Raw genomic sequence first — 7643 nt, 5'->3', positions numbered from 1 at the left:
TCTTTTCACTACAATAGAAACTCTAACTAAAACACGTTGTTTCAATCATCTGATAGCCAAAGTGGGGAACAGAAATATCTGTAGTATCTCTCCATCCCTGTGAGGACAGTTACAGGTATTTCATTGAAGAATAGAATTAAAAGGAAAAATGTCCGTTATTTGAGCTGCATTCGATTTTGTAAGTTGTTAAATATTTAATGTTAAATGAGGTGCAGAAATCTGCTAAATGCTTGAGAGAGAGAGAGAGAGAGAGAGAGAGAGAGAGAGAGAGAGAGAGAGAGAGAGAATGATGTAAGAGCCACAATTATTGTCAATTGTACCCATACAGAGAGCAAAGAGTCATCAGAAATTGTGTCTGGCCAGCATGCCAGTGGCCATCTGAGCTTCAGATTTTCCAAACAAAATTTGTATTTACTTGCTTTTACAGCAAAACCTCTCACAACAGTCCTTGGTCATTTGAAAATCTATGTTGACACAAGATTTTCTGGAGTTCTCTGTAATTCCATGGTAACCAAGAGTCCCTCCTAACTGTTTTCTTGGCTGCCATCATCTGTTTGCTCTTCATTTTAGGAATCTGCAGCAAAGCTGGCTTTTGCACAATTTCAGTCCTTTTTTTCTGCCCAGAGGGCAAATGAGGAAAAACAAAACAAAACAGAAAACAAAAGGGTGGAGAGCCAGGCGCTTCCCGGGCAAACTGAATGAGAAAATTGAAGCAATTACCAGAAAATAGATGTGAAAACCTGTTATCACTCAAATTGAAAGGTAAATGTCTTTGAATTTGTGTTTCATTTGGACTAAGACTCACTGAGGAGATGGTAATCTTTTCCTTCTCATGCATAAATCATGAGTTACACATTTGTAAGGATGAAGGTGTCACTGGAGTACTTGTTTAAAATTAAATATTGCTTTTCACAGAGCCCCTAAATTTATTCTGCAGGGGATTGTTGTCATGCCAATGACACTTCAGAACCAAAATCAACATTATTTTCTTTGACAAAATGAGTTTCTGTGTGATTTCCATCAACATACACATTTTACCTGTTTGATATTAAAACCATTTAATGACCTTGAGCCTCATGTCTACAGTGCTTATATTTCTTTCTTGGAGAATATGTATGATTTCATCTGAACATAAATGCTAAAACTACATTATCAACAAATGAGTAACAAAATGCAAGGCATATCATTTCATAGGATAGACACATTCCTAACAGATTATAACTTTGTCAAATAAAATGGATGGGTCTTGGATTTGTGATTTATTTCTTTTACATTCATAAATAGGCTGTAGCAGTTTGCTCAAGACATTTGCAGAGTGGAAAAAACCTTACTGTGGGCTATTTGCTGTGTCTTTTGGGCGTGAAATGTCCATTATTATCAATGTTACCAAGTGCTCCAGGTCATTTACAGAGACTTACAGAGAATTTGAAGAGCTTTGTAACATTTCTTCTGATTGAAAGCACAGCAGGAACTACAGATAATGTATAACCTATTCATATGTACAGCACACACTATAAAGTGTTCCCACAAATAATTCCTGTTTTTCCTATTGACTATGACGTGAGTATTTCTACTGCAATTGGTATTCTTTAAAATCCTCAGTAATGGTATTTGAATGGGATTTTATGTCCTGGAGGTTATTTAATACTTCATTTATCCATTTTGAGTTATATAACAATACTTCTGACTCACTCATTATTTTTATGTATATGTTTATTCAAAAACATGTAAAGGTTATGCTTATTCAAAAAAGATAAGAGTGATTTGCTATTTTGAAAATCTTGTGTCATAACTTTCTAGAGAATATAGCATATGTAACAGTACTGTGTTTTCACTTCCTTTTGTAAATTTAATTTATCTATCTTTAACAATATAAAAAATACTTAAGGTTTCACTGAATAAAATACAACTATTAGTGGCTGGGCCATTCCTGCATGGATTTTACTGAAAAATAAATGTAATAAGCTAATGATGCTTGTATATTTTCTGTATAATAGGTTAATCACACTCTCATAGCAGAGTCATAACACTGACACCATTTAATTTATTTATTCAACTCTCCCTGCCATGTCAGATTTTATTAAAAAACATTATTCTTGGGAATTGAATAGAAGTAACTTGAATTACTTTTAACTAGTTGTTCTGTTTTGGTTTGAATCCAAAGGAAGGAGACTGCCTTTTCAGAGTTTGACTGGGTGGCCTTTCTTATAACACAAAGGTAGTGAACAGTATTGGGCTTCAGCTGAATCCTCCCCATCCTGCTCTCCTTTCTACCACTTTCCTCCTTAGAACAGTGCACTCAGTAGGAGAGGAGAGCTGTTCCTTTGAGGATGGAAGGAGATTGTCTCCACGTGGGTAGTCTGCATATGAAGATCTTTCTATTTTATCTTAACTTGTGCATAAGAACATGAAGTATGAACATATTAGTGGAGTACCGTGTTTTGCTCCCAAAAATGAGCGCATTGTGTAATATCAGAGTCAGGTTAAATGTTCTCTTCCTCAAATATTTACCATATCTTTGTGTTGAATATACACTGAATCCCTTTTTAAACTCTCTGAAGAATATAATACCTAACATCTATCTCAAGTCATCCCAGTGTCACAGACACTAGAACGATATGTATTTCCATTAATCAGTCTCTCTCTCGCGGGCCTCTCAGAGCTGTTTCTTACATGTATAGTTTTGAACTTGAGTAACAGAGAGATACACAATTCCTGATGTAAGTAAGCATTACTATTCAATATGCCTAAGACTCTAAAACCATTATCTATTGACCTTTAAAATGAACTAATGACTCAACCACCTGAATTGTAATGATTGCTACTTTTTATTATTTTGAAGCTCTGACATTATCTCTAAATACTGTGACAACAACAACAACAAAACAAAAACCAAAAACAAACAAACAAACAAACAAACAAAAACCCCACAAACAAAATTACAAGGAAAGCAAGAAAAAGGGGGAAATTCCTATTTTCTCCCCTTTCCACCTACATTTGAGGCAAAGTCCAATACTCTGCACTGTTGCTCATGTACATGCTGTGCTGACCACTCTCCTGATGAGTCTGCTAAGAACAGATTGTATCAGATTGCCGAGGGCCAATGTGGAATTATACAAATGAGGTTTTGAAGTGAGTATAAGGTCCACAGGTGACCTGATGAGCAGGGGACAATGCAGGAGGGTGGGCTGGGGCCAGGCATGCCGAGGTCAGCAAATACCACATAATGTTTGTCGGTGTTGCAGAAATCACGACTTAAACTGTTCTGCCCTGCATCTGCCCTCTCTGCCACAAGGGTTCCCTTTTGCTTTTTGGCTGATGACCTCCCTCTCAGGAGTGTCCTCTTCCAAGGGCTTAGGCAAAACACAGACTAATGAATTTAGCCCAGTATTTGTTAACTACTCAGCTATTTATCATATGTTTCTCTCTTAATTTTCAGGTCTTTTGACTGTGTTTTGTTGAAGATTAACCAGGTGTTACTGATTTTTTTTTTAAGAGTGACTTTATCTAAGCTTTTAAGTGTTAACTTGGATTGTCTTAGATAAAAATATTGTTATTGATCCTTTTTCTTTCCATTGCTCTTTTCCTTAATGGTAGTTTACATGAAATTATGTTGAGAAAGGGCCAGTAAGATGGCTTAGCCAGTAAAGGTATTTTCATGCAAACCTGAAGACCATGCTGGAACCCACATGGGAGAAGGGGAGAGGTGATGCAGTCAAGCTGTCTTTTGTCCTCCACACATGCATGATTGTACACCTGACCCTCACGACATACATACACCAGCACACACACACACACACACACACACACACACACACACACACAAATAAATATAAATAAAGTTTTAAAATAAAATTTAAAAAGCATGCAAGCGAATGTGGTTTTAGTTTACTGTACATCTTTGAAATATATCTTGAGGTTCTTGGCTTTATTGAAGAGTTTAAAGGCATCCCTTTTCCGTGTGCATTTTATGTTCTGTTGAAAAATCTGAGAAACATGTGCTATAGGGAAATAACACAGATAATTTATGTATTCAGAACATTTTCCCAGCATGTATGAAACGTTTTATACTGTCACTTGGCAGTAAGGTGAGTTGAAGTTAAAGGCTGCACACAATTCAAATGTACTATTATTTTCTATGATTCCTTTGTAAATTCACCTTTGGCTTCTTTTTTATTTCAGCTCCATCCTTGGTGTTGGCTAATATAGCATGTGCTATGTGAACATGTAGACATCATTTTACTCTTCTGCGTCCCAAAAAGCATGCCGATGTGAGAAGGTAATTGTGATTTTGAAGAATTGATATAGAATTTTTTATCTAATATGAGCTTATATAATAAATTCAAAGTACATTTATTAGCTTTACCAGATGCCCATTTACTCATACTCCCAATTGCTGCTATGTGTGAGCAGATGTGGGGGCTGCAGAGTGAAGCAGATGAGTGGCAATGAGTTGGGATTTGTCTTTTCTCCTGCTCCACAGTTCAGAGAGACCATTTCTTTTCAATAACTCTCTTGGGCTTTTGTGAATGCCCTAGTTGACAAAGCATGCATGTGTGTATAGCACTGACCAAACAATTGAAAACCTAAACAGCAATGGAACTCCCATTGTCCTAATGAGTGATTTTCAGTATAAAAACCTTTAAAGTGTTGAACTGGTAATACACCTTTGGAAGCTCACTGCCAGTGGACTGAGATGAAATTTAAGTTTAGAATAATCTAGAAATTTATTCAATCTAACCCTTTTCTTTTTACAGACAAGGTAAATGCACTAGAGAAACTCAGCTTGCCTTCTAGGGTCTCATAGCTTGTGAACATGAGAGTTTGATATTTAGTGATTGCATGCCATACGGGTTGGTGTATGTTAAACAGTATTTTACTTTGTAACATCAGACCCATAATGAAACTAATACTTTTTCAGGGGAATTTTGTTTTCTTGGAATTTTATTATTTTTTTCTATTTTATTTGCAACCATCCAATCTTTTTTCCTCAACATAATATTTTAATTGACTATTTGGAAATTTCACATTATGAACCATGATTGCACTCTTTTCTCAGTCTTCACAGATCTGCTCCTACACTTGTGATCTCTCCACCAAAAGAAGAAGAGGATGAAGAAGAGAAATAGGAAGAAGAAGAAGAAGAAGAAGAAGAAGAAGAAGAAGAAGAAGAAGAGGAGGAGGAGGAGGAGGAGGAGGAGGGAGGAGGAGGAGGAGGAACACACACACACACATACACACACACACATCCAATTTGTATTGCCTATACACCCAATGGAGTATGGTTAAACTTCCAGTAACCAGTTCTTTTAAGAAAACTGAGTCCTTCCCCAACACAGACTCCTGCTAGAAGCCCTCAGTTGTGTAGAGCTACACTTCAGCATCCTCCTCACAATTTAAAAGATTTCTCTTCTATGGATACCTGTTGAGGCTGTTACTTTTGGGGGAGTGGGGGGGTAAGGGTTGTCAGAAGCCTTTTGTGTGCCTCTTTCTCAATTATGAGTCTGCAGTCACCAATACCATGGAAAAAATTCATTGTCCTTTACAGTCAGCAGGAACATAAACCATGGACTTCTGCATGGTTTCTGGCTACAACATGAACCACAGATATCTACATGGTCTTTGGTGTCAGCATGTGCCATATACTTGAGCATGGTTTCTGGTGGCAGTACAGATAACAGACATCAACATGGCCTCAGGTATCTTTGCAGACCCTTCACATCAGCATGGCCCACAGTGGCCCATGGACATCCCCATGGCCCTTGATGGTAACACGTGGGTCATTGACAGCCCCCATCTGCAGCAGGATCCCAGAACCCGAAAGTCTATGAACTAGGTAACAAAAGTTCATGACAGAGTAAAATGAGTTTTGTATACTTTATTTTCCTGCCAGAGTACCTAATCCACATGATGGTACACATGCTATACATGCTCCTGGTATTATTTCCTGAAATTTTATGTAAATATGCATTTCATAAGCTACCTGTTTTCTTCTATGTAAATTTCTTTCTTTACCTCTTCTTATGTAATTGCTTATGACGAATGCATTGAGAGAATGGTAAGAGAGAGTCTTTCAAAACTAACCTGTAGGTTACTACTCATACTTCTATAAATCTAGATATGGCATCTTAATGGGATTGATTATCTGTGATTTTTTTTCTTGCCACATGTTGTAGTTTTCATCACTAGAACTTTGATGTGAATCATTTCTATACACTTTCTATATTCTATTTAACACTCCAAATGCATGAAATGTAGTTATGTTCATTATTTACATATTCTTATTTTCCCCAACATTTATGTCTGGTTTAAGCGATCATTATTCCTTCACAAGTGATTCTTTCCTGTCATTTTGCCTGTCAATTAATTTTTGAGTAGATGGGAAACATGGTAAATATTATCTTTGAGGGCATTGGACATTATTATATTTTATAAATAGTTTTGAGAATTTTTCTGGAATGCAGGCAAGTTGTATAGAAGGAATTTGACCCTTTTAGGTCTTTTAAGAGTTGATAAGTTCCTCCATATTAGGGCTAATTACTCCTCCCAACTGAGAAAAGGACTTCTGGATTATTGCTCCCATTGACCTATAAATTCAGTTTTCCCCTCTTGCTGTTTGTGTTAGATATGTCTTGCTCTGTCCTTTCTGTAACATCCCAGTCTTTGGGATTTTTGTCAAAGCATTCAAACAAGACATAAAGAATGTGTTATAGATGATAGATGGATTTGATTATGAAGTAAGATATTCTCAAGGGTGAGAGTGGGTGATAGCCAAAGGAACCACTATGAAAGAAAACATCCTTGAAGGGGTGAGAGTGGACAATAGCCAGAGACTGTTGTGCCAACTACATTTTAAGATATGCATTATTCAACTAATAGATACCACCCTCAAGGATAATTTCCTATCCAGGTGATTGACAGGCTCATTCAGCTGATTCTGAAGGGAAGAGGTAGTGGTACAACTTTATATTTTAGAGAAAGTCTCCTGTGGTATAGAAATCTCAAGGTCTTCGGAAGTTTGGAATGTCACATCTCTACTAAGGACCAAATGTGTGACTAAGACCCCATTCTTTTCACTGAAGTAAAAGGCCTGTGGCTTCTGTTTCTGGTTTTATTAACCAATGATAGTGTGGGAGGGGTCCATCCTCAATGATCTTCATGTGTACTGTTTCCTACCTAGATACCTAGCAGTTCCAATAGGCACTGGTAACATTTCTGGATGATCCTTTAGCATCTAAGACTTTTTTTCCCACAGGTGTGTCCTTGTCAGTATTCTATGAGCTAGTCAGTATACAAAGGGACATGGGACACTCTAGGGTCTTGTCTCTTCTCTAGAACTTTAGAACCACAGCTGTGTCATTTTTCTCATCAGTACAAGCTGTTCTTTCAATAGTTTTGATTTTTGTTGTTCTTATTATTGTTGTTTGTTTGTTTATCTTGTATTATGGTCTAAAATTCTCTTAAGAAAACAAGCCATTAAGTCATAGCATTCACATAATATAACCCGTGCTTGTGAGTGGTAACTGTGAGAACATTGGTTTGATTCACAACAGAAAGAAATAAAATATTGAAAAAAGAAGGAAGGCCCAAAGGAAATAAAATAAACTAAGAATTCTAAATAATCAATCCAACTTACTTCAAAT

The 7643-nt window shown here is 36.7% G+C and overlaps 1 long non-coding RNA gene across 1 annotated transcript; it reads left to right on the top strand.

Annotated features, from left to right (window-relative positions):
• The first annotated feature begins 664 nt into the window (after window positions 1–664).
• LOC118585828 lies at window positions 665–5127 on the top strand. Its single transcript, XR_004945233.1, has 3 exons — window positions 665–762; window positions 4183–4279; window positions 5060–5127. It is a non-coding gene; the product is annotated as an uncharacterized LOC118585828 (long non-coding RNA).
• Window positions 5128–7643: the final 2516 nt, after the last annotated feature.

The sequence above is a fragment of the Onychomys torridus genome, chromosome 6 (assembly GCF_903995425.1).
Source record: "Onychomys torridus chromosome 6, mOncTor1.1, whole genome shotgun sequence".
Classification (NCBI taxonomy): domain Eukaryota; kingdom Metazoa; phylum Chordata; class Mammalia; order Rodentia; family Cricetidae; genus Onychomys; species Onychomys torridus.
Note: the sequence above shows the minus strand (reverse complement) of the source record. Positions and strands in the feature narration are given on the sequence as shown.